Source organism: Myxine glutinosa, chromosome 1 (genome assembly GCF_964187855.1).
Source record: "Myxine glutinosa chromosome 1, kmMyxGlut1.1, whole genome shotgun sequence".
In the NCBI taxonomy this organism is placed as follows: Eukaryota; Metazoa; Chordata; class Myxini; order Myxiniformes; family Myxinidae; genus Myxine; species Myxine glutinosa.
In genome coordinates, this window is record NC_136261.1 from 430,073,188 (window position 1) to 430,099,887 (window position 26,700).

The following is a 26,700-nucleotide window of genomic DNA, read 5'->3' on the forward strand; positions in this document are numbered from 1 at the left end:
AGGGTTCGGGAAAGAATGGGGGTTGGGGAAAGGATGGGGTGAGGGAAAGAATGAGGGTTAGGGAAAGGATGAGGGTTAGGGAAAGAATGAGGGTTCGGGAAAGGATGGGGTGAGGGAAAGAATGAGGGTTAGGGAAAGGATGAGGGTTAGGGAAAGAATGAGGGTTAGGGAAAGGATGAGGGATAGGGAAAGATTGAGGGTGTGGGAAAGAATGAGGATGAGGGAAAGAATGAGGGTTGGGGAAAGGATGGGGTGAGGGAAAGAATGAGGGTTAGGGAAAGGATGAGGGTTAGGGAAAGAATGAGGGTTAGGGAAAGGATGAGGGGTAGGGAAAGGATGAGGGGTAGGGAAAGAATAGGGTGAGGGAAAGAATGAGGGTTATGGAAAGGATGAGGGGTAGGGAAAGGATGAGAGTTAGGGAAAGGATGATGGGTAGGGAAAGGATGGGGTGAGGGAAAGGATGAGGGGTAGGGAAAGGATGAGGGGTAGGGAAAGGATGGGGTGAGGGAAAGAATGAGGATGAGGGAAAGAATGAGGATGAGGGAAAGAATGAGGATGAGGGAAAGAATGAGGATGAGGGAAAGAATGAGGATGAGGGAAAGAATGAGGATGAGGGAAAGAATGAGGGGTGGGGAAAGAATGACGGGTAGGGAAAGAATAGGGTGAGGGAAAGAATGAGGGTTAGGGAAAGGATGAGGGGTAGGGAAAGGATGAGGGTTAGGGAAAGGATGAGGGGTAGGGAAAGGATGGGGTGAGGGAAAGAATGAGGGTTAGGGAAAGGATGAGGGGTAGGGTAAGGATGAGGGGTAGGGAAAGGATGAGGGGTAGGGAAAGGATGAGGATGAGTTAAAGAATGAGGATGAGGGAAAGAATGAGGATGAGGGAAAGAATGAGGATGAGAGAAAGAATGAGGATGAGGGAAAGAATGAGGATGAGGGAAAGAATGAGGGGTGGGGAAAGGATGAGGGGTAGGGAAAGAATGGGGTGAGGGAAAGAATGAGGGTTAGGGAAAGGATGAGGGGTAGGGAAAGGATGAGGGTTAGGGAAAGAATGAGGGTTAGGGAAAGGATGAGGGGTAGGGAAAGGATGAGGGGTACGGAAAGAATAGGGTGAGGGAAAGAATGAGGGTTAGGGAAAGGATGAGGGGTAGGGAAAGGATGAGGGGTACGGAAAGAATAGGGTGAGGGAAAGAATGAGGGTTAGGGAAAGAATGAGGGGTGGGGAAAGGATGAGGGGTAGGGAAAGAATGGGGTGAGGGAAAGAATGAGGGTTAGGGAAAGGATGAGGGGTAGGGAAAGGATGAGGGTTAGGGAAAGGATGAGGGGTAGGGAAAGGATGGGGTGAGGGAAAGAATGAGGTTAGGGAAAGGATGAGGGGTAGGGAAAGGATGGGGTGAGGGAAAGAATGAGGATGAGGGAAAGAATGAGGATGAGGGAAAGAATGAGGATGAGGGAAAGAATGAGGATGAGGGAAAGAATGAGGGGTGGGGAAAGAATGAGGGTTAGGGAAAGGATGAGGGGTAGGGAAAGGATGAGGATGAGTTAAAGAATGAGGATGAGGGAAAGAATGAGGATGAGGGAAAGAATGAGGATGAGGGAAAGAATGAGGGGTGGGGAAAGGATGAGGGGTAGGGAAAGAATGGGGTGAGGGAAAGAATGAGGGTTAGGGAAAGGATGAGGGGTAGGGAGAGGATGAAGGGGTAGGGAAAGGATGAGGGGTAGGGAAAGGATGGGGTGAGGGAAGGACACACGAGGTGAACAAGATGTTTCTTATTCGCGTTCTTCAGTATTTCCTCATGAACTTGATTCTTTTCCTCGCCTGATTTCCTTCCCTATTTCTGATCGAGAAATTAACAGTTTTGGGCTGACTAAGGGAGGAGGTCATTCTGAAGTTAATTTGGTTTATTAATTGGACAAAAACTTTAATAAGTTTACTTTAATCCCCTTTGATTCTCATTTAAGTTTAGCTTGTTTAGTTCAATCCCTTCTCAACTTCTCTTCGTTCTCTCTCATCCTCATCATTTCAGAATGACCTCATCACTATTCATTTCTAAGTTGTTGAGATCTATTGTGTTCATTGAAATAGTCGAAGTCTCCAACATCCATGAATATTCTGTTCTGCTAATTTCTCGTGTTCCACCTGGTCTTATTGCTCCTTATCTCCATGTCCATCTGTGACCTCTGCTCACCTTTTTCTCTCCATGTCCATCCATGATCTCTGCTCACCTTCTTCTCTCCATGATCTCTGCTCACCTTCTTCTCTCCATGTCCATCCGTGATCTCTGCTCACCTTCTTCTCTCCATGTCCATCCATGATCTCTGCTCACCTTCTTCTCTCCATGTCCATCTGTGATCTCTGCTCACCTTTTTCTCTCCATGTCCATCCATGATCTCTGCTCACCTTCTTCTCTCCATGATCTCTGCTCACCTTCTTCCATCCGTGATCTCTGCTCACCTTCTTCTCTCCATGTCCATCCATGATCTCTGCTCACCTTCTTCTCTCCATGTCCATCCATGATCTCTGCTCACCTTTTTCTCTCCATGTCCATCCATGATCTCTGCTCACCTTCTTCTCTCCATGATCTCTGCTCACCTTCTTCTCTCCATGTCCATCCATGATCTCTGCTCACCTTCTTCAACTGCTCTTTCTAATTATTCCTCATTTCCTTCCAAATTATTTCAAAAGAGAATTAATGGAACACCTTACCTCACACTGTCTTGAGAAAAAGGACATGGAAGGGTCTTTTCAACTCTTGGTTTGCATTTCTGAGCACAATCCATATTTGTCTGAATCCCAATATTTTTCAATGCTGAAAGCGTGAGCGGCAAATTTGATCGGTCAATATAGAGGAAATTTGCGTTTCTCCAAATACTGCCAAACTTGAAGTTTTTGGAAGCGCCAACAAGGGGATTTGTGTTCTCGTGTTCAAAATATAAAACGCAAGCTGAAGTACCTGGCGTTGCTCGGGAAAATTCAAAGTAATGTGAATATTGATATATAATATGTATCTTGACATATAATGCAGCGCCAATTTGATTGATACAGCTGCATGAAGAAGTTAATGTATTTTATTTGCCAGATGTCAGGCACCCCTTTATATGAACTTTTATAGAGCATTACTTGGTTCCTCCTGAGAACACAAGGGTAGTCCAGCATGCACACGATATTTTTTTTGAATGTCCCTTCTTTTCGAAAGTTTACCACATGGCACATACCATATAGAGGGGCCTTTTCTATGCTCCTGACATTTTCCCCCAAGAATGCTTGTTATCTTTCAACTCTCATCAACTTTCACAATTAACATCTCACCCAACAAACGTGACAGATTCACAGAAAATAAACAATTTCTTCCATATGGAATCATATGTATGCAAGTGTTGTCCATGCACAGAACACGATACACTGTCTAACAGGACAAATGGGCAAATGCTTTAGTAGATTGTGTACATCAACATAAATTACACAGAAATTGATGGACAATGGACAAAGACATGGTGTATAACATTTGATCCTGGTTTCATTAATTACAAAGAGATTGATGGACAAAGACATAGTTTATAACATGTGAACCTGGATTCTGTGCAGCTTGTCCGAAGAGCTGAGATGGAAACACTAACAGGTCAACATTAATAAACATGACTTCTGAGAATGGTGTTGTCCCACGTCCCACCACAAACACATCGTTGGATTATTCTCACCCAGGTCTTGTCTCTGCAGACAGACGGTTTTTTATCCCATCGCTTCTGAACTTTTCCTTTCTTCTGTCCATCTCCTGTCATGAAGCTGAGTCCAGGACCAACTGACTCACCATGTCTGTTGCGTTCCTTGCCTTGTGGTCTTCATCTCATCTTTCAATCATGTCATTCATCATTGATTTATTCTTTCCCCAAAGCACACCTCAATCTCTCCAACCCTCACCGACACACTATTTCCATGCTGTTCATCGTTTGCTTTCTCCCTGTTTAATTTATACTCGATTTGTCTCTTGCAGAATCTGCACTTCTGAATAAAAATACAAATCAATATAAAGATTAACTCGATCTATTTTCTATTTTTAATTATTTACAACTCTTTTGCAGATAACTTGTTTTGATATGTAAAAATGTATTATTCCAACAATATTCTCTCGAATAATTTCTAAAACTGATGTTTTTCCTTTTTATTCCAAGGCTCGAGACCATGTCAGACTTTACATCCGTGAAGAGGACACCGCTCCCAGTTCTGGACTTCTCGAAGGAGGAGAAGAATTTGGATGGGCTCATCACGCTCAATAAGAACTTCCTGGAGAAGATACAGAGTGAGTGACACAAACTGGACATTTTATAAAGAAAATAATAAGGGAACACAAAACGTGGCACAAATATGGAAGAGAAACAGGAAGAGACTAGAACGGCACTCATTGGAGAGGAATGCCTCTGCCAGGTGAACATTTTACGTTTTGCATCCCAGAGTATAACAGAAAATCACAATACTGAATCGCATTTAATCAAAATCATCCATCCACAAATTTTGAGATATCCTGCTATATACCGTATCTCCCAATGGTGAAGCATCACTTTAAAAATTCGACGAGCTGAATCCGGATCCAGATCTTCACCGGAATTGAATCGATTCTTTCTTCTCTCACACATAACCTGTCCAACATGTTTCGTCCAAATCCGTCTATAACGTTTTGAGATATCCTGCTATATGCTGAATTTAGCCCCATCACTCAATGGTGAAGAATCACTGAAAAATTAAATAATTCTCATATCCGAATTCAGATTCAGATCTTCACCAACATCGAATATGTTTGTCCTTGTCAGACACCCAACCAGTCCACCAATTTTCGTCCAAATCCGTCCACAACTTTTTGAGATATCCTGCTGTGTGTCGTTTTTGGTCCTATCTCCCAATGGTGAAGAATCACTTAATAAATTCTACTAGCCGGATCCGAATCCGGATCTTCCCCAAAATGTAATCATTTCGTCGCTGTCACATACGATACATCTCTGCCAAATTTCGTCCGAATCCGTCCACAACTTTATTGAGATATTTTGTTTAAAAACGGACAGACAGACAGACAGACAGCGGTGAAAACATAACCTCCATCCACCTTTAAAAATTATAGAAAAGGAACAAATGATAATATTTTTCTCAGGATGAGTGAGGTTACAGAGGACAAAAAGCAAACATGGTTTCAGTGGGGTAAACAGGTGAACACAACAGGTAGATTCAACAAGCAAGTTAACCAACGGACAGGAGAAAACTAAAGATGGGAGGGGAGGAAATATCTGAAACCACGGGGCTTGAGAGAGGTAGGGTTCACAAGGGCAGAAATATTTACAGGTAGTGATGGTTAATTTACAGTTCCTGGAAGGAAAATTTGGATTGAATCGTCTCCAGAAAGCAGTTCCACAAATCGGATAAAATATCAGATATTTGTGTTAAGTCGAGATTTTGGGAGTTTGATTAGAAGGAGTTACTGGAAGAAGGGATTCATGCTCGATATATTAGACATGGTCGGAGATCGAAGAGAGCAGAGGGATCAATAATGGAGGAAATGGGTTACAAATCACATAAACAACAGGCATGAAGAACTAATGTAACGTGTTAGATGGGGTGATGTAATAGACACTGGGGAAAACGGCGGTAAAACCCTGAATCAATTTATATATAAACCTTTAACCCTTTATTCAAGTTGAATTAAAGACTTGGCATTTAATATGGAATTTTTTTTTGTGGGGGTGAACTTACTTTTCAAGATGACTTGGAACTAAAAGTTCATTGGAATTATGTTGAAATTATTCTAGATTTTGTTAATGTGACCTTTAAAAGAAATGAAAACCACATTTGACATTTCGAAACAAATAAATTGATCCTTGGAAGTGATGTAAACTGATATCGAACTCAATCCACGGACAGTACTGTGTTAAACTTCTGTACCTTTTCCAGAAATATCTCTATTTTGCACATTAGCCAAATTTTTTTTTAACAAAAACAAAAGTTAAATTACGACTGGAATTACGGACAGTAAAACTACATTTCAGTACTTCGTGTAACCCCCACGAGCATTCAGGAGAGCATGTAAACGTTGAGGCATGCTGTTCTCGAGATTTGCCAAGGTTTGGACAGGAATCGCTTGCCATGCAGTGTCAATAGCCTGCTGCAATTCACGCACAGAGGCAGGCTGCTGGTCCAAGTTGTCGATTTGACGCGTTAATTCTGCCCACAAGTTCTCTATCGGATTCATATCCGGGGACATGCCCTTCCACTCCATATGCTCTACACCACGGTCAGCAAGAAAGTGTTGGATCATGCGAGCACGATGAGGCCGTGCATTGTCATCTTGGAAGACAAAGTTTCCTCAAAAGGCTGCACGAGGAAATGGAAGCAATGTTTCTTCCAGAATGACCATGTACTTGAAGTTGTTCAGGTTTCCATTCAGAACAACAAGGTCAGTTTTGCCCCCTGCATGAAAAGCAGCCCAAACGGTCACCCCACCACCTCCAGTTTGGACTCTTGGCACTATACAATCTTCGTTGTAGGCTTCATGCACTTGGCTGCACACTCAGACATGGCTATCTTGACGATAGACCAGAAATCTAGACTCGTCACTGAAGATCACGTGATTCCAGTGTCCTGGCTGCCATTGACGGTGCTCTCTGGCCCACTGCAATCAGCGCTGGCGGTGTTGTCTGGTCAGGCGTGGCTTTCTCAGGGGACGCCTGGCACGATAGCCTGCTTGAACCAGTCGTTGGTTGACTCGCCTTCTGGATACAGGCATATTTGTCAGTTGCTGCCACTCATCCCTAAGCCGATTAGCTGACTTGGTACGGCCATTGCGGACTAACCGGAGCAGCTGGCGATCATCCCTCATTGTGGTTCTGCGGGGACGTCCTGGCCTCGGTGTTGGAGTAGGGACACCCCTCTGAGCATTTCGTTTCAGGATCTTTGACACCTGACCTTGAGTGATGCCATACTGCTGAGCAATAGCACGCTGTTTCATGCTGGAATTTCGTAAAGCCACCACTCCATGGCAAACAGCATTTTTGAGTTGACGGACCATCTCCAGAGGAAGCGGCAATAACTTTTGTAGATGTGCAGCAGTTGTTTTCCACTAATACAGAACGCAACAACCCTTATATACCCGATTGTGAAGCCAATCGTCAAATGTACTTGTCCGTACATTTTGTCACGCCACCTGTGATATAATCCTGTTATTGACTTCTCGCCAGGGCCCTTAGGGATATTTTGGGGTCGTTTGGTTCAAATTCTTCCAAAAGCACCAAATTTGGCCCAGATGTTGCCCATGCCATACTCTTTCGATTTTTTACGGGCGCCAAGACGGGCGCCCCCCCCCCCCCCCGGGGGCCCCATATTGGCAAAATACTAAATGGCCACCACCTGGATTAGAGGAAAATCAGTTAAATAACCAAAAGGGATGGAATCATGTATGTGATACCACTTTTCAGGGGTTTTAGAGGTCGAGGATTCCAATTATGATGTTATTTTGATGATTCGAGGTCAAGGTCAACCCTCAAGGTCATCTTAAAGGTCATTTTTGGGTCAAACATGTCGGTTTTTGAGTTTTTTGTCAAGATTTACGTGAGGTTCACCATTTTATGTTTCTGGGTTGGGTAATCGAACTCTGACCTTATTTTGGACAATTAGAGGAAATATTTACATGTCTATTTCCTAATTTTCAGGCATATGCAGTTCATCAGTCTAATTACAAAGGTACGGATTTTGATGTTTTATGAACTGTATGCCATATCCTTGTGTTTAATTTTTGTGCGATCATGATCCGGGTTCATGTAGACATGATTGTATACATGTCATAAATATGACGTCATAGGTCATGTGACCTGGCGGCCATATCGGATTTTATGAAAACCTTAAAAATGGTTCCCTGCCTTCATTTTTCGAACAATTCATTTTGAACTTTGACCACTTATAGTACGCCATGTGATTGGATGCATATCCTAATTATGACATCATAGGTCAGGTGACATGGTGGGATGGACCGGTATGGTCCACGGATCATACCGCCCTTGGCGCCCGTCAAAAATCGAAAGAGTATGGCATGGGCAACATCTGTGCCAAATTTGATGCTTTTGGAAGAATTTGAACCAAAATATCCCTAAGGGCCCTGACTATTCTTGCTGCGACACAATCAGTGACATGGTTCTTTTCACAAAGAAATCACCGAAGTGTAAAAGAAACTCACCAGATTGATATACTGAGTTCAGAAAGTAAACCCAAGTCAAGAAAAAAAAAATTCCATATTAAATGCCAAGTCTGTAATTATAAACTTGAACACTATAACAAATCACCTTCATAATACCTCCAAGAACCATGTTATATGTCGACATCTATCAAGAGATTTATTTTGGTCGTGACCCCGAAGCCGTTCTATAAAGAGGGAAATAAAATGGAAGAAAAAGGAAAGAATGAAAAGGAAGAAATATGGAATTTTAAATAATTTGTAAATGGAGTGAAGAAGAAAAACGTTGTCGCAGTTTTCCTTCACTTACAAAGATTTATCAAGTTGTTCTGATCCAGCTCCACCTTCTTTAGATGCGCCACCGGCACTTCTGTGGATGTGATTAAAGATGAACAAAAACTACAAGATGTGAAAATTTCTTTTTTTATATTTATGAAGATGTTTATATCTTTTAACCAAATAGTTAAACAAGAACAGATACATTCAATGTACACATTTGTTTTCTTTTTTTTCTTTTTTGTATACTGAATCGAGGCTCGTGAAAGAGCTGACAACCGCGAGGGAAAGACAGCACAGGGGGACCACGAGGGAAAGACAGCACAGGGGGACCATGAGGGAGAGAGAGCACAGGGGGACCACGAGGGAAAGACAGCACAGGGGGACCACGAGGGAAAGACAGCACAAGGGGACCACAAGGGAAAGACAGCACAGGGGGACCACGAGGTAAAGACAGCACAGGGGGCCACGAGGGAAAGACAGCACAGGGGGACCACGAGGGAAAGACAGCACAGGGGGACCACAAGGGAAAGACAGCACAGGGGGACCACGAGGGAAAGACAGCACAGGGGGACCACGAGGGAAAGACAGCACAGGGGGACTGTTACGGATTTATGTGAATTTATGTGAATTACTATTCAGGTCATTGCTTATTAATGTTTAGTCGATTAAAGGGTCAGGAGCCCTTCAGGGGAAAAGGAGACCGGAAACGGAAGAAGAAAAGACACGAGGTCCGGGAGAAGCAGCGATCTTCCTCTTCCTCGCCCAGCTCCGACGTGAGCGGTGTCGATATTGAGCAGCGTGGGGAATGCTGCGTTTGAAAGCCCGTCTGGTGAGAGGAGTTACCTGTGCGGGGTAATTACCGGTTACACGTCACGTTGCCATGGGTTCGTGCACGGAACCAAGCATCCGGCACATTTCGCCTCAATGTCTCCAAAGACGTGTACGGGTCGCACCTTGGGCCTCGCGCGCTTTGCGAGCCGCGCTTGGTTTTGCCCCCTTTGCTTTTGCAAGGAGGTGTGCGCTGCAGCCGCTGTCCCCGGTACGCGACGTGCACGTTTGGAGCATGTCAGCCCGGGGTTCGTTCAACCGCCCGTGTGCGGAGAAGCCGACCTTCACCTTGGTCTGGAGGGGCCCAGAGACATTGTGAGGGACAGTGACCATTGAGGGGTCGTGAGTGGGGAAAGGGGGGACATATATAAGATGGCCATCTTAATAATATTGGTGATTGATTGTTGATGGTTGTTGATGGATTGGGGAATATATTATTGATTACTCCGGATCCTTGGTGTGGGGTTTCTTATTGACTGGAATTCATATTGATTGCGTTACGAAAGCGTATAAATCATAGATCTTTCTGGCGGAGTTCCTCTCACGGTCCGGGGGTCACCGAGACCAGGTAGTCACCGGGAGGACTACGTAACAGAAATTGGGGGCTCGTCCAAATGACAATTTGCGGATTCGCAATTGGGTCTACGTCCGGGATCTTTAAAATTTTCTAAATTTTAGTCCGGGAAAGAACTCCCAAGAGTGGGAACTTTTCCAACGTTCCCAAAATTGTTTTTCTCTGTCGACAAAACAACAACAACAACAACAAAAAAAAAAAATAACAATAGCAATAATAGTAATACTGTTGCTTTTCTTTATTGGAAATTTCTGGGGTGAAGGTTAACAGGTGTTACCAGTAGTCACCATGGCGTTTGTGGCACAGAACTTTGCGGTAACCCCTAGTGAGGCACAGTTCCGAGCATTACTAAAATCGGACCTCTTGAAATTGGCCAAACATTTTAACTTGGAGGTCCGAACTAATTTGAGGAAGGCAGAGTTGCAGACCACGGTGATACAGTCTATGGTGGGATTAGGAACATGGGACGAGTTAGCCTGGGAGTGGCTACCCGAAGAACCAGAAGACGTTGAGCTCCGGAAACTGGAGTTGCAATTACGGAGCCAGGAACGGATCAAAGAAGAAGAAAGAAAAGCAGAAAAGGAAAGAGCAGAAGAAGAAAGGAAAGCAGAAAAGGAAAGGGCAGAAGAAGAAAGGAAAGCAGAAAAGGAAAGAGCAGAAGAAGAAAGGAAAGCAGAAGAGAGGAGAGAAGAGAAACAAGCAGAGGAAAGGAGAGTTGAACGAGAACTCCAGGAAAGGTTAAAAGAAGAAGAAAGGAAAGCAGAAAAGGAAAGAGCAGAAGAAGAAAGGAAAGCAAAAGAGAGGAGAGAAGAGAAACAAGCAGAGGAAAGAGAGTGGAACGAGAACTCCAGGAAAGGTTAGAAGGGAGAAAAGCAGAGGAGAGGAGAGCTGCCAGGGAACTCGAAGCAGAGGAGAGAAAAGCCGAAAGGGAGTTGAAGGAACGGGATCTGGCGCTTCAGCAAGAAATTAAATTCAAGGAGCTGGATTTAATGAGAGAACGGGGAGAGGTACCACCCTTGCTGACGGGGTCGACACCTAGCCAGAACACCTGGGAGGTGGGCAGACATATGAGGCTGGTTCCACCCTTCAGTGAAAAGGAAGTCACTCAATTTTTTCCACACTTTGAGAAAGTGGCTCGACAGTTAAACTGACCGGAGGAGGCCTGGACCATACTTGTGCAAAGTGTGCTGGTGGGTAAAGCTCAAGAGATTTATTCGGCGCTACCAATGGACCAATGTGCAGATTATGAGGTATTGAAGAAGCACATCCTCAAAGCCTATGAGTTGGTTCCTGAAGCTTACCGGCAAAAATTCAGGAATGCCAGGAAGAGGGTGAGTGAGACCCATGTGCAGTTTGCCAGAGTGAAAGAAAACATGTTTGATCGGTGGTGTGAGTCAAAAGGAGTCGGGAATGACTTTGAAGCATTGCGTGACTTGATCCTGGTGGAGGAATTTCAACAGTGTGTCCACGAGGACATCAAAGTGTACCTTCAGGAAAAGAAAGTACCGAAGTTGTGGGACGCAGCCACCATGGCAGATGATTATGCCTTAACACACCGGATGGGGGTCCACGAACCTAACTCCTCGCCTAGATCTCCGCAGGGGAGTTGTGGAACAGCAGGTGCGGAGAACGACAATACATGGCGGCGGCATCGAGATGATTATGGGGGACAACGCTGATAGCCGAACTGTTCGAAATCAGGGGGCTACGGGCCCAAGACAAACTTATTTTTCGGGGGGCCCAAGGCAGACCACGAGTTTTTCCTCCGGGCCTACTTGCGCTTTTTGCAAGAAACCTGGACACTTGATGTCCAGTTGTTACCTCATGAAAAGGGAAAACCCAGAGCGGAGTCCGACTATTACCACTCCGAATGCGATGGCAAGCATAAGAAATCGCCCACAGAAGAGTTACCAACCATTTATTGGCGCTGAGGAAGCGCCTTTAGCGATTGACTTCCAGCCAGTGTAACGCTAATTCCTGTCACAGGAATTCTGAGATCATATAAGTGGGCGTGGCAGTTCCTGATTGGTTCGTGTTGGGGAACGCCTTCTCGCTGCCGACGTGACGTAAATTCGCGCACGCGCACTGGTGATTGGCGCTGAGGAAGCGCCTCTAGCGAATGACTTCCAGCCAGTGTAACGCTAATTCCTGTCACAGGAATTCTAAGATCATATAAGTGGGCGTGGCAGTTCCTGATTGGTTCGTGTTGGGGAACGCCTTCTCGCTGCCGACGTGACGTAAATTCGCACATGCGCACTGGTGAAGCTTACTCGATCTTACTCGATCCCATATTACATGTACTTTCATTGCATACAAATTATACTTCCTCCTAGAAATTCCATGCCCGAACCTCAGCGCAATCCAAGAGGATTCACTTGTTTATGAGGGTTTGGTCTCACTCAAGGGAGACTTGACTAACCCAAGACCGGTTAGGGTTTTGAGGGACACAGGACCCCATAAATCCTTAATGCTTAAAGGCATTTTGCCATTGTCAAAGAGTACCGCAACTGGTGATGGTGTTCGGTTACAAGGGATCAGTGGCTGTGTTAGTGCCCCACTTCATGTCATCCAGTTGGAATCTGATTTGGTGTCAGGACCGGTCACCATCGGTTTACAAGCCACGCTTCCTGTAGAGGGAGTATCTGTGATTATCGGGAATGATTTGCCCGGGGGGCAAATTTATGGTAACCCGAGGGTGGGTAAAGAGCCCCGCAGGGGAAATAACACCACCCCAGCTCGGGATGGCGACAAAAGTTCCAAGTTATTTGTCGGGGGACTGAACTTCAACACAGAGGAAGAAGTTCTGACCTCTGTCTTCAACAGATATGGGCCGCTGGTGGAAGTGCGGGTGGTAAAAGACAGGGAAACGCAATGGTCAAGAGGGTTCGGCTTTGTCACGTTTGCAAGCACAAAAGACGCCAGAGAGGCAGAGAAGAATTGGAATGGTAAGAATTTGGAGGGTCGGACCATAACAGTAGGGAAGGCATTTCGTAGGCGTTGAGAGGTCTACAGAAGAGGACAACTTGGCGGTAGTTTTGGGGTTGGCAGCAGCCGATATTACTATGGAGGCTCCCAGAGTTAAGGCACCTCCCGAAAGAATGAATGTCAGAGCACTGGCCGAGAAGGAGACCGCCAGTCAGGTAACGGCCGGGACAAGGGGTCCCACCGTAACTGTTAGGAGTCTGGAGAAGTTGAAGCACTATATACGGTGGAGCCACCGAGTCGGGGCTCCCACACGGACTAACCGTGAACGCCATGTTCTTAAAGGCGTCCAGGTAGTGAACTTTCCTGCACGGACTAACTGTGAACTCTACGTTCTTAAAGGCTATGAACTTTCCTCCCCGGACTAACCGTGAACTCCACATTCCTTAAGGCGTCCATGTAGGGAATACTCAGCTGGGCCTCCTGAAAAAGTGCTATCGAGAGGTTTAACTTTGGGGCTTTGGTGACCACCTCTTAACCGTCATTCAAGAGAAACTAGAAGTGGTTGACGCTTGGTCCAGAGTGAATTAATCTAGGGGTTTTGTGAAATTTTGTTGCTTTATTTTTAAGTGATAATTGTGCCCGGGGGGAACGGATGATTTGGGGGGGGGGGGGGCGTGAGTTATCTGGTTTGTTTGCCAAAGTTGGCCGGCAAAGAAAGTTTTCGCTGGGTTCAAAACTTTCTTTCTTGAAGGGGGGAAGTGTTACGGATTTATGTGAATTTATGTGAATTACTATTCAGGTCATTGCTTATTAATGTTTAGTCGATTAAAGATTGTTGTGATTAAAGGGTCAGGAGCCCTTCTGTGGAAAAGGAGACCGGAAACGGAAGAAGAAAAGACACGTGGTCCGGGAGAAGCGGCGATCTTCCTCTTCCTCACCCAGCTCCGACGTGAGCGGTGTCGATATTGAGCAGCGTGGGGAATGCTGCGTTTGAAAGCCCGTCTGGCGAGAGGAGTTACCTGTGCGGGGTAATTACCGGTTACACGTCACGTTGCCGTGGGTTCGTGCACGGAACCAAGCATCCGGCACAGTTCGCCTCAACGTCTACAAGGATGTGTACGGGTTGCACCTTGGGCCTCGCGCACTTTGCGAGCCGCGCTTGGTTTTGCCCCCTTTGCTTTTGCAAGGAGGTGTGCGCTGCAGCCGCTGTCCCCGGTACGCGACGTGCACATTTGGGGCACGTCAGCCCGGGGTTCGTTCAACCGCCCGTGTGCGGAGAAGCTGACCTTCACCTTGGTCTGGAGGGGCCCAGAGACATTGTGAGGGACAGTGACCATTGAGGGGTCATGAGTGGGGAAAGGGGGGACATATATAAGATGGCCATCTTAATAATATTGGTGATTGATTGTTGATGGTTGTTGATGGATTGGGGAATATATTATTAATTACACCGGATCCTTGGTGTGGGGTTTCTTATTGACTGGAATTCATATTGATTGCGTTACGAAAGCGTATAAATCATAGATCTTTCTGGCGGAGTTCCTCTCACGGTCCGGGGGTCACCGAGACCAGGTATTCACTGGGAGGACCACGTAACAGGACCACGAGGGAAAGACAGCACAGGGGGACCACGAGGGAAAGACAGCACAGGGGGACCACGAGGGAAAGACAGTACAGGGGGACCACGAGGGAAAGACAGTACAGGGGGACCGTGAGGGAAAGACAGTACAGGGGGACCGCGAGGGAAAGACAGCACAGGGGGACCGCGAGGGAAAGACAGCACAGGGGGACTCAAGTGTAGTTTGTGAAACCCATCCATGGAAATGATCATCATGGGGTCATCAGCCGTACAAAAATCAATATCGCTGATGATTATGATGATTATTATGAGAAGGAGTGTCATGTCAGAGGGTGAAGAAGAGGCCACCGATATGCTTCTGTTAGATGCCAATTGACGCTGTGTTCTATGGTGATCAATAAAGCCAACATCTCCTCAACTGTGATTCATCATCGTCGTATTACAGTGTAGTCATGTTAGTACAGTGTAGTGTTGTTAGTACAGTGTAGTCATGCTAAACTTCCAGATTTTTAAAATGATCTTAAATTGTTATACTATTAAAATTGAAGTAAAGACTTGAACACTGCGTGGAGTGTCATGTTCTATGAACTCTGAAGTTTTTCAAGTTATGACTTTTAGTGATGGAGGATATACCGCCTGTAGCTTGATTTGGAGGCCATTTTGATTTGCTTTTGCTCTTTGGCCCACCTATAATCTCCTTTTAATTAAATCCTTTTCTTTCGGTTGGAATTCCAGCATGGATTCAGGAAATCAAAGTATTATGATTGGAACAAGCGTTACGCCTCGGCCTCCCGTCGTTGGTGACGTGAGTTGACAAAGTGGAAGACGCAAGGCGGCCATCTTGGATTTTGACGTGGCGACCCAATTTTCAATAGCGTTCTCCCGTAGGCGTCGATACACCCACACACCAGATTAGAAGTTGGAACTTCGCTTATTTTTCAAGATATTCCACTCACAAGGTTCAGACATACATGGAGGCGGCCATCTAGGATTTTGACGTGGCGACCCAATTTTCAATAGCATTCTTCCTTATGCGTAGATACACTCACACACCAGATTAGAAGTTAGTAGTTCGTTTATTTTTCAAGATATTTTGCTCACGAGGTTCAGACATGTATATGGCGGTGGCCATCTTGGATTTTGATGTGGCGACGACATTTTCAAAAGCTTTCTTCCTTATGCATCGATAGACACACACAGCAGATTAGAATTTAGTACTTCGCTTATTTTTCAAGATATATCGCTCACAATGTTCAGACATATATATGGTGGCGGCCATCTTGGATTTTGACGTGGCGACGAAATTTTCAATAGCCTTCTTCCGTATTCCGAGGTACACCGAAACACCAGATTAGAAGTTAGTAGTTCGTTTATTTTTCAAGATATTTCGCTCACAATGTTGACATATATATGGTGGTGGCCATCTTGGATTTTGACGTGGCGACCCAATTTGCAATAGCGTTCTTCTTTATGCCTAGATACACCCACACACCAGATTAGAAGTTGGTACTTCGCTTATTTTTCAAGATATTCCGCTCACAAGGTTCAGACATACATGGCGTCAGACATACATGGCGGCGGCCATCTTGGATTTTGACGTGGGTTGCACCCACACACCAAATTAGAATTCGGTCCTTCGCTTACGCATGCACGCACGCACGCACATTCGCACGCCAGCCCGCACGCACGGACGGAGGGGAAAACCATTGTCCCCCTTTCGCTTCGCGTTGCGACGGGGGACAAAAATCGGTGATGACGTGAATGAGGAAGTAAAATATTGTTGTGTGACTCCCTCTTGGTTAATACCGGGGAAATCACGGATAGCCAAAGCCAACTTTAACTCTAAAGACGATGCCCAAATGCGGATTTCACTGTTTTTGCGTCAGTGGGGTGGGGGAAGAAAGAAGAACAAGAGGACGAAGCCTTTTACCTGACGTGATCTCGCCGGGCAGTCTTCTTCAAAGCCTGCAGGAAATGAACTCACACGAAAACGGATTTAGAATATACAGTGAAAATCATATAAGGATTTATTTACTACGGAATGCCAGGAATACAAAATAAAACGCGCGATAATCGATAATGTCCTAAATTGGGACGTCCCCACACCAGACTTAAACACAGACACAGGACAGATAAATAAAAATAACAGGGTGTGTGTGTGTGTGTGTGTGTGTGTGTGTGTGTGTGTGTGTGTGTGTGTGTGTGTGTGTGTGTGTGTGTGTGTGTGTGTGTGTGCTGGCTTAGCTCAACCAGTCGGGGTTCGTCGGCTCTTCCGGTGCGTTGGCGAGAAGTAGGCCTCAGTCCGCCTTGTTCGCGCACTGCCAGGCCTCACTGGACGTCTCGAAAACGATTTACTGCGTAACACGATATTTCAAAAACTTGGTGAATGAGTTGGTTGGGTGACAATAACAAGCTGATTCGACTTTGGTTCAGGTCTGGATCCAGATCCGGTCTTTCAGTGGATACAAAACATAAACTGTGCAGCCTGGTGGAGGTATGTGCTCTACCAGGTGCCGTTCTAGTTAATTTTGTTATGATAAAGAAACATTGTGGACCAGAAATACAAGACTAACAGAATTTAAATCATTTTTCATAAGTTATAAAATTCATAACATGAAAGCCACAAAGTTCTAATCCGGGATTGTAGGGGGATCGGCACGTGAGGGAGGGAAATCTTATTTTGTGCAGAAAACAAACATTTTACAGGTGAATGAGGTCATTCGTTGAGATTGTGAGGAACCAGGACATGAACTTGGTGTTTGTGCAAAACTTAACATCCAAGTCGATGTTACTGATCATTCATTCACCGTTTTATTCTTCTCATGAACTGTAATTGTAATACTTTGTAAAAGTGGAGAATCTTTGTGTAAAAGTTGTTAAAATGAATTCTGCACAGTGAAGTGTAAGAACAATGTAGTCATGTTCACTATGTTTTTTCGTTGAAAATTTTGGTAGATTGGCAAAACTATACATTTTTTGAATACTCAGAGCATGAGGAATCCAAAAATTAATGTTTACATTTGCGTAGACACCTTTACGAAAATGACACTCAGGACAGTGATGAAGATCTGTAAAAGCATATTCCTGAACGGTATAGACCTCGTAGATCCTGAGTATAGGACTTATAGTTCAATCTGATAATACCTATAACTTCCTATAACAACCTATAACTTCAAAGGACTTGCAATATCATGTATTATGTAATACAGTTATATCACAAATATAAAGACAATGGTTTTCAATTACCTTTGTTTGTTGCTTTTCTATAATCCTGAGCACTATTTTGAGGCATTTATTGGATTCCTTGACCCAGAAAACATAGGATTAGCATATTTAATTAAGTCTCTAGGTTGACTAGAAGCCGAGATCGCGCAAAATATGTATTTTATGACGGCCATTTTCAAAATCCAAAATGGCGGCCATGCAGGTGTCTGTGCAAATACCAACATTGATTTTCGGATTCCTTATGCTATAACCTTTCCAAAAATGTACAGGTTTGCTAATCTACCATGATTTTGAACGAAATATAATTTATTGACATGGTTAACCTGACTAATGTTGTGAATTTTCCTTCATGAATCGATGAAAATTATATTTTATTTAATACAAAATGGAAGTTCCATGTCTTCCGCCATGTTTGTTATATTTAGATTTTTGGTTGAAAGATTTAAAAAATCTTCATGAACATAAAAACAATATAATTTCACATCTATATAATAATACCGTAAGGACTCGACTTTGTTATCCCTTTTACGCCACACCCAGTGACCCGATGCCCACGGCACTAATGGATTTACGATCTATGAACCGCGCTCTTTGTTTATCACGTACCGCCAAACTCGAAAAATCGGAATTAGCCGACGTTGGGGCCCAAAAGCATCCGATTAACGGCCGATACGACGCCATCTTACGATGCCATCGTATTGGCGTCTGCTGGGCGAAGGTGAAGCAAGCCGTCCGCTGATTGGACAGGCGAAGGCGACAGCAAGCCTTCCACTGAGTGGACAATCCAGAGCATGTATTTGTGCCGGTGTCGGTGATCGTTGTTCATATACGCACTCTTCATCCTCATCTTTCTTCCCAACTCTTACTCGGACAAGCAAATCCCCTATGCCATCCATAATGGTACACTCTATCCATACACCACATCCTCCCTTCCGTGGATGTTCCACGGGTTTCGGCTAGTCTTGTAATATTTGTTAATCTTTAATCATTTCCACAGAAGGACCGGTGGAGCATCCGGAGAAGGTTGAGCTGGATCAGAACAACTTGAGAAGACTTTGTAAGTGAAAGGAAACGGGAGGGGGTTCTTCTTCTTCGTTTAATTTAGATAATTTAAAATTCCATATTTTCTTCTTTTCATTCTTTCCTTTTTCTTCTGTTTTATTTCCCTCTTCATATTTTCCTTCACTCTATTCCACTTAGTTATTTTCCAACTCGATTTTCCCTCTTGCCAAGTGTCACAAAACTCAAGGATTGCTTAATTGAACGATGTCCAACCAGGAGGAGGGGATAGTCCAAACTTGTTTGCTGATTAATGGCCTTTCTTAATCCCCATCCTGTCCTCCCTCCTCTCTCATCCCCCTCACTCTCTCTCCCCCTCCCTCTCTCTCCCCTCCCTCTCTCTCCCCCTCCCTCTCTCTCCCCCTCCCTCTCTCTTCCCCTCCCTCTCTCTTCCCCTCCCTCTCTCTTCCCCTCCCTCTCTCTTCCCCTCCCTCTCTCTTCCCCTCCCTCTCTCTTCCCCTCCCTCTCTCTTCCCCTCTCTCTCCCCATCCCTCTCCCCGAATATCCCATCCCCTCCCTCTCTCTCCACCCGTCTCTCTCTGCCTCTCTCTCCCCACTACCCCATCCCCCCTCTCTCTCTTCCCCACTATCCCATTCCCCCTCTCTCTCTCTCTCTTCCCCACTACCCCATCCCCCCTCTCTCTCTCTTTCCCACTTCCCCATCCCCCCTCTCTCTTCCCCACTACCCCCATCCCCCTCTCTCTCTTTCCCACTACCCCATCCTCCTTTCTCTCTTCCCCTCCACCGCATCCCCCTCTCCCCCGCATCCCCTCTCTCTCCCCCTCTCTCCACCTCTCTCTTCCCCACTAGCCCATCCTCCTCTCTCTCTTTCCCACAACCCCATCCCCCCTCTCTCTCTTCCCCACGATCCCATCCTCCCCTCTCTCTCTTCCCCACTATCCCATCCCCCCTCTCTCTCTCTTCCCAACTACCCCATCCCCTCTCTCTCTTCCCACTACCCCATCCTCCTCTCTTTCTTCCCCACTACCCCATCCCCTCTCTCCTTTCCCCACTACCCCATCCTCCTCTCTCTCTCTTTCCCTCCCCCCCCCATCCCCCTCTCTCTCTTCCCCACTACCCCAAACACTCTCTCTCTTCTCCACTACCCCATCCTCCTCTCTGTCTCCCACTACCCCATCCTCCTCTCTCTCTTCCCCACTACCCCATCCACCTCGCTCTCTTCCCCAATACCCCATCTCCTCTCTTCCCCACTACCCCATACTCCTCTCTGTCTCCCACTACCCCATCCTCCTCTCTCTCTCACTACCCCATCCACCTCTCTCTCTTCCCCACTACCCCAGCCTCCTCTCTTTCATCCCCACTACCCCATCCCCTCTCTCCCTTCCCCACTATCCCATCCCCTCTCTCTCTCCCACACTACCCCACCCCCCTCTTTCTCTTTCCCACTACCCCATCCCCCTCTCTCTCTTTCCCACTTACCCACCCCCCCTCTCTCTTCCCCACTACCCCATCCCCCTCTCTCTCTCTCCCACGACCCCAACCCCTCTCTCTCTTTCCCACTACCACATCCTCCTTTCTCTCTTCCCCTCTACTGCATCCCCCTCTCTCTCCCCCTCTCTCCACCTCTCTCCTCCCCACTACCCTATCCCCCTCTCTCTCTTTCCCACTACCCCACCCCCTCTCTCTCTTTCCCACTACCACATCCTCCTTTCTCTCTTCCCCTCTACTGCATCCCCCTCTCTCTCCCCTTCTCTCCTCCTCTCTCCTCCTCTCTCTTCCCCACTACCCCATCCCCCTCTCTCTCTTTCCCACGACCCCAACCCCTCTCTCTCTTTCCCACGACCCCAACCCCTCTCTCTCTTTCCCACTACCCCATCCTCCTTTCTCACTTCCCCTCTACCGCATCCCCCTCTCTCTCCCCCTCTCTCCACCTCTCTCCTCCCCACTACCCTATCCCCCTCTCTCTCTTTCCCACTACCCCACCCCCTCTCTCTCTTTCCCACTACCACATCCTCCTTTCTCTCTTCCCCTCTACTGCATCCCCCTCTCTCTCCCCCTCTCTCCACCTCTTTCTTCCCACTAGCCCATCCTCCTCTCTCTCTTTCCCACAACCCCATCCTCCCTCTCTCTCTCTCTTCCCCACTATCCCATCCCCCTCTCTCTCTCTCTCTTCCTCACTATCCCATCCTCTCTCTCTCTTCCCCACTATCCATCCCCCCTCTCTCTCTTCCCCACTACCCACCCCCCCTCTCTCTCTCTTCCCCACTACCCCATCCCCCCTCTCTCTCTTCCCCACTACCCCATCCCCCCCTCTCTCTTTTCCCCACTATCCCATCCCCCCTCTCTCTCTCTCTTCCCCACTATCCCATCCTCTCTCTCTCTTCCCCACTATCCCATCCCCCCTGTCTCTCTTCCCCACTACCCCATCCCCCCTCTCTCTCTCTTCCCCACTACCCCATCCCCGCTCTCTCTCTTCCCCACTACCCCATCCCCCCTCTCTCTCTTCCCCACTACCCCATCCCCCCTCTCTCTTTTCCCCACTACCCCATCCCCCCTCTCTCTTTTCCCCACTACCCCATCCCCCCTCTCTCTTTTCCCCACTACCCCTTTCCCCTCTTTCTCTCGTCCTCCCCTCTCACCAACGATGTAATTAGAACAAGATCTTTCTTGACAAATCCTGGTTCGTTCTGTAACATAATCCGGTATAAATTGCTCGTTCGTCCCAGATAAAATTTACAATCCTGAAGGAATTTGTAACATATTTCCCAATGTCTCACATCAACATCTTACATCAACAAACATTGTGGATCATATATCTATAATAATAAAAAGGTGTGTGTGTGTGTGTGTGTGTGTGTGTGTGTGTGTGTGTGTGTGTGTGTGGTGTGTGTGGTGTGTGTGGTGTGTGTGGTGTGTGTGTGTGTGTGTGTGTGTGTGTGGCCGGCCGTCTCCTGCATAACTCCAAAACCATGAAACGTAGCACCCCCAAACTTTGCATACATACTTCTCCACCTCCTCTGGATTACATGAATGAAAACTGGGTGTTTGTGTGTTTAAGATAATTTACACTAACAGGCTTATCTTTGGTCAGCCTGCGTTCAGATCACTTAGCTTGGGGTCTTAATTCCCCCCATTTTGTCCACTCAACTCAAGTATTCCCTGCGTCAGAACAGGTCGGTTTCTGTACAATAAAGCTTGCTTGAGTGCTTGAGCTGCTTGGTGAGCGCTCTCCAAGCAGCTTGGTAATGGATGGAACACCCCTGCTTCCTCATCAGATTGAGTCTATTTCATTTAGTTCCTTCATTTAAAGAGTAAAAATATGGGCAACACACCTGGCGCTCACCTGGTAGAATAACCAGTATACTGCACTGACTAAAGGTATTTTAAACACATTTTAATGGTCGCTGGAAGACAGGACAGCAGGGAGAATCAAACCAACATAATCATGAGACTTTAAACAAACAAAAACATACATATTTTGTGGTCTACCCTTCCCCCCCCCCCCCCCCCCCCCACCCCCCCCACCCAGTTTACCTCCTTTTGTAATGCTTTGAACAAACATTTGTACATCACGGGTGGTGAAGGTTGTGGGGAAGTTTCATCGAAATAGTGTTTGTATTTTCAGAGGGGAAAAGCAAATTGCTATTTTGGGGTCAAACGTGGCTCCACTTTGACCCCCTGAGGCCCCGACTTTTTGTTATTGTCCTGAACAAACTTCAGACAGAACACAACAAATACAATTTGTGCCAATTTGGTCAAAATCTCATCAGCGGTTTCACAGAATAAGTTGCAAGTGTTTCCGGGTGGACGACGCGCCATCGCAAAAGCTCACCTGAACTTTGTTCCAGGTGAGATAAAAAGTACGTATATCAACGAACGAAGCAGCCCCTCTCCCTCCCCCCCGCACCCCTCACCCCCCCCTGTTCCTCGCCTTTGTTGTTCAATTTTATTTTCCCCCTTTTTGTCCGATCTGCTTTCATTATACGACGCGTCACTTCCACATAAGTAGATACATCGATACATATAAACACCGTTGTCTGTCCGCCATTGTTCCTTATCCACGGCGACCTCTTATAAGTTACAAACTCCAGACTCAGGGTGCAAACACACCTTCATGAAGGGGAGAGGGTAACATCGGCAATGTGTCCACGGCATCACGTGGGGGCATGGGGGAGGGGGGGGAGGGGGTAACATCGTTAATGTGTCCACAGCATCACATGGGGGAGGGGGCGGGAGAGGGTAACATCGTTAATGTGTCCACAGCATCACGTGGGGGCATGGGGGAGGGGGGAGGAGAGGGTAACATCGTTAATGTGTCCACTGCATCACGTGGGGGCATGGGGGAGGGGGGAGGAGAGGGTAACATCGTTAATGTGCCCACAGCATCACGTGGCGGGAGGGTAACATCGTTAATGTGCCCACAGCATCACGTGGGGGCATGGGGGAGGGGGGGGGGGAGAGGGTAACATCGTTAATGTGTCCACAGCATCACGCGGGGGCATGGGGGAGGGGGGGGGGGAGAGGGTAACATTGTCTGTCCGCCATTGGTCGTTATCCACGGCGACATCTTATAAGTTACAAACTCCAGACTCGGTGTACAAACACACCTTTATGAAGGGGAGAGGGTAACATCGGCAATGTGCATAAATAAATAAAAACAATTGTTGTAATAAAAGTTTTTTTGTGATAAAGAGATTAATGTGTTTGTTTTTGTCCGTTTGTCTAACAATGTCCGCGACCCCGTGTCGTGTCCGCAGATGGACGGAGCCCGAGTCTGGACCCAAACTCTGCACATCGACGGATCAAGATCTCCGGAGATCTCAGGACGGCGACTCAAACCAGGACCGAGAATCAGTACCTGGAACATCCTGATCGGTTTGTTTATTGTTATCCACAAGTTGTTTCCTGTGATTGTTTCTCCTCAGGTCGTCATTACTGGGAGGTCGATGTGAGGTCGAGTTGTAGGTGCAGAATCGGGATCTGTTTGAACTCCATGGGGAGAAAAGGGGCAGAGAGCGGGTTGGGAGGGAATCCCGAGTCTTGGTGTTTAATAAAATCTAATAACGAATTCTCCGCATGGCACAACAAACAACGAACCTCCCTGTCCATCCCGGTGGATCATGAACGGTTTGGGTTCTTCTTGGATTGCGAGGCGGGAGAGTTGACGTGTTTCGTGGACTCGCGTGTCCTGCACGTGTTCAGGGGGAACTTCATGGACCCCGTTAAACCCGCCATTGGGGTTTATTATGGTCCCGTTCATTTTGTACATTTAGGGAAATAAACTTTCATCACGAACTGATCCGGTTATTTTGGGTCAAATCAATCAAATCATTTACCTGTTCATGACGATGTGATTTGCCTGTTCATGACGATGTGATTACTGATTAATGTTTATATTATAATAAAGTTTATATAATTTAATAAGTTCATTGTTTATCTTATTTGATGTGAAATGAACTTTAACCCGAACTCTTCATTCTCCTCACGATACATTTCAGATTCTTCTTCTTCAAATGTGTGTTTGAATGGGATGTTTGAGTGAAGAAAGTCCGTCCAGGCAGATGAAACCCTTTGTATTTACCTGGAATGGACCACCGCCGTTAATAGTGAAGGTGAGAGTGGGTTTGGATCGGATCACAGGTAGAATGTGGAACCCTGGATGGAATTAACAGAACGTTCAGCAGGTATACTTTAATCACACCGTGGAAACATGACCAGGTGACCTTTTGGGTGTTACTATATATTTTGGTCCGATGAAGGGTTCACACCTGAAACGTCAGATTCTCATTGTTTCCCACGGACATTTTAATCTAAATCTTCATGGAAATCTCTTCCATCCAATCAAAACACAGAGATAAAATCATTTAATAACCGGTATAGTGACGTCACTAAGTTAATTTAGCATCATCAGGTGAATGCAAATTCCAGAGAAGGCGTCACATCATGTACTATGATTAACAATTAATATTCACCTCGCAGGAGGTAAATCGTGATCATACAGGTGCTGCCCTCAGGGCGACATTGCACTCCGGGAGGGGCAGGTTGGGGTTCACCCTCGAATTTCCCCAATTGGGGGAAACTCGACCCGACAACTCTTGGTCGTGGGGACTGAGACCTCGCTATACCTGGATATTGAAGCAAAGAACAGGTAAACACCTTCATGTTACACATTCACTAATTCACTTCTCTTTTTTATTTTACACGTCGACGCCACTGAATGTTGATATTACAACCTGTATGACGAATCTTCCCAGGTATTACGTTTGAATCGTGAGTGAAAAACCTGCGATAAAACATGTACGAAACGTGCTTTGTGACGTCACAATATCAAAACAATGTGCAGTGGAATTGAAAACAAGGGTGTTTCACACGTAGGATTATCCATCAATCCACGTTAGGGGCTCATCATGGTGTTTCACAGGTAGAATGATCCATCAATGCGCGGTATGGGGCTCATCATGGTGTTTCACAGGTAGGATGATCAATCAATGCATGGCAAGGGCTCATCCTGGTGTTTCACAGGTAGGATGATACATCAATGTGCGGTATGGGGCTCATCATGGTGTTTCACAGGTAGAATGATCCATCAATGCATGGTATGGGGCTCATCATGGCGTTTCACAGGTAGATTGATCCATCAATGCGCGGTATGGGGCTCATCATGGTGTTTCACAGGTAGGATGATCCATCAATGTGCGGTGTGGGGCTCATCATGGTGTTTCACAGGTAAGATGATCCATCAATGTGCACTATGGGGCTCATCCCGGACTCCCGGTGTTTCACAGGTATAATGATCCATTAATGCTCGGTATGGGGCTCATCATGGTGTTTCACAGGTAGAATGATCCATCAATGCATGGTATGGGGCTCATCATGGCGTTTCACAGGTAGATTGATCCATCAATGCGCGGTATGGGGCTCATCATGGTGTTTCACAGGTAGGATGATCCATCAATGTGCGGTATGGGGCTCATCATGGTGTTTCACAGGTAAGATGATACATCAATGTGCGCGATGGGGCTCATCCCGGACTCCCGGTGTTTCACAGGTAGATTGATCCATCAATGCGCGGTATGGGGCTCATCATGGTGTTTCACAGGTAAGATGATCCATCAATGTGCGCTATGGGGCTCATGGTGTTTCACAGGTAGGATGATCCATCAATGCGCGGTTTGGGGCTCATCACGGTGTTTCACAGGTAGAATGATCCATCAATGCACGGTATGGGGCTCATCCCGGACTCCCGGTGTTTCTCAGGTAGAATGATCCATCAATGCTCGGTATGGGGCTCATCATGGTGTTTCACAGGTAGAATGATCCATCAATGCACGGTATGGGGCTCATCCCGGTGTTTCACAGGTAGAATGATCCATCAATGCGCGGTATGGGGCTCATCCCGGTGTTTCACAGGTAGGATGATCCATCAATGCGCCGTATGGGGCTCATGGTGTTTCACAGGAAGGATGATCCATCAATGCGCGGTATGGGGCTCATCACGGTGTTTCACAGGTAGGATGATCCATCAATGCGCTGTATAGGGCTCATCACGGTGTTTCACAGGTAGGATGATCCATCAATGCGCGGTATGGGGCTCATCACGGTGTTTCACAGGTAGGATGATCCATCAATGCGAGGACCGTCCCTCGGATGAACGTTAAACGGTAATCCCGTCTACCGACATTAGTTGTACGTTAAAGATCGCAAGGTGTACTTCGTGAAGTGCAGGTGAGCTATCGCCGGCATCCTGAACAAATTACAGAACAAATCCACTGTAACCTGCACAGGTCATTGATCATCAACGTCACAGGTCACTGCACTCAGTCAATGACGCGACCTCGACACCTTGTGCCGTATTCAAAAGAAGAAAAAGAAGAACCCATGATTAATCACCATACCTGGTTCTGTTCTGAAGCCTCGTCAGTCCAAACACCATTGAACTTACCGCTCGTTTCACTCACAGTGAAATGTACCTGTAGAATTCTGTACCTGTATCTGGTGGTGGATGCTTCTTCATCACCATCAGGTATTGTGGGATACCTGCCACGTGTTTACTGTGTCCAGTAG

General features: G+C 46.4%; 1 protein-coding gene across 1 annotated transcript in view; it reads right to left on the reverse strand.

The window, feature by feature from the left end:
• LOC137419067 (uncharacterized) overlaps positions 1–26,700 on the reverse strand; it is a 246,618-nt gene that overhangs the window by 103,661 nt on the left and 116,257 nt on the right. The gene's annotated exons all lie outside the window — the stretch shown is intronic.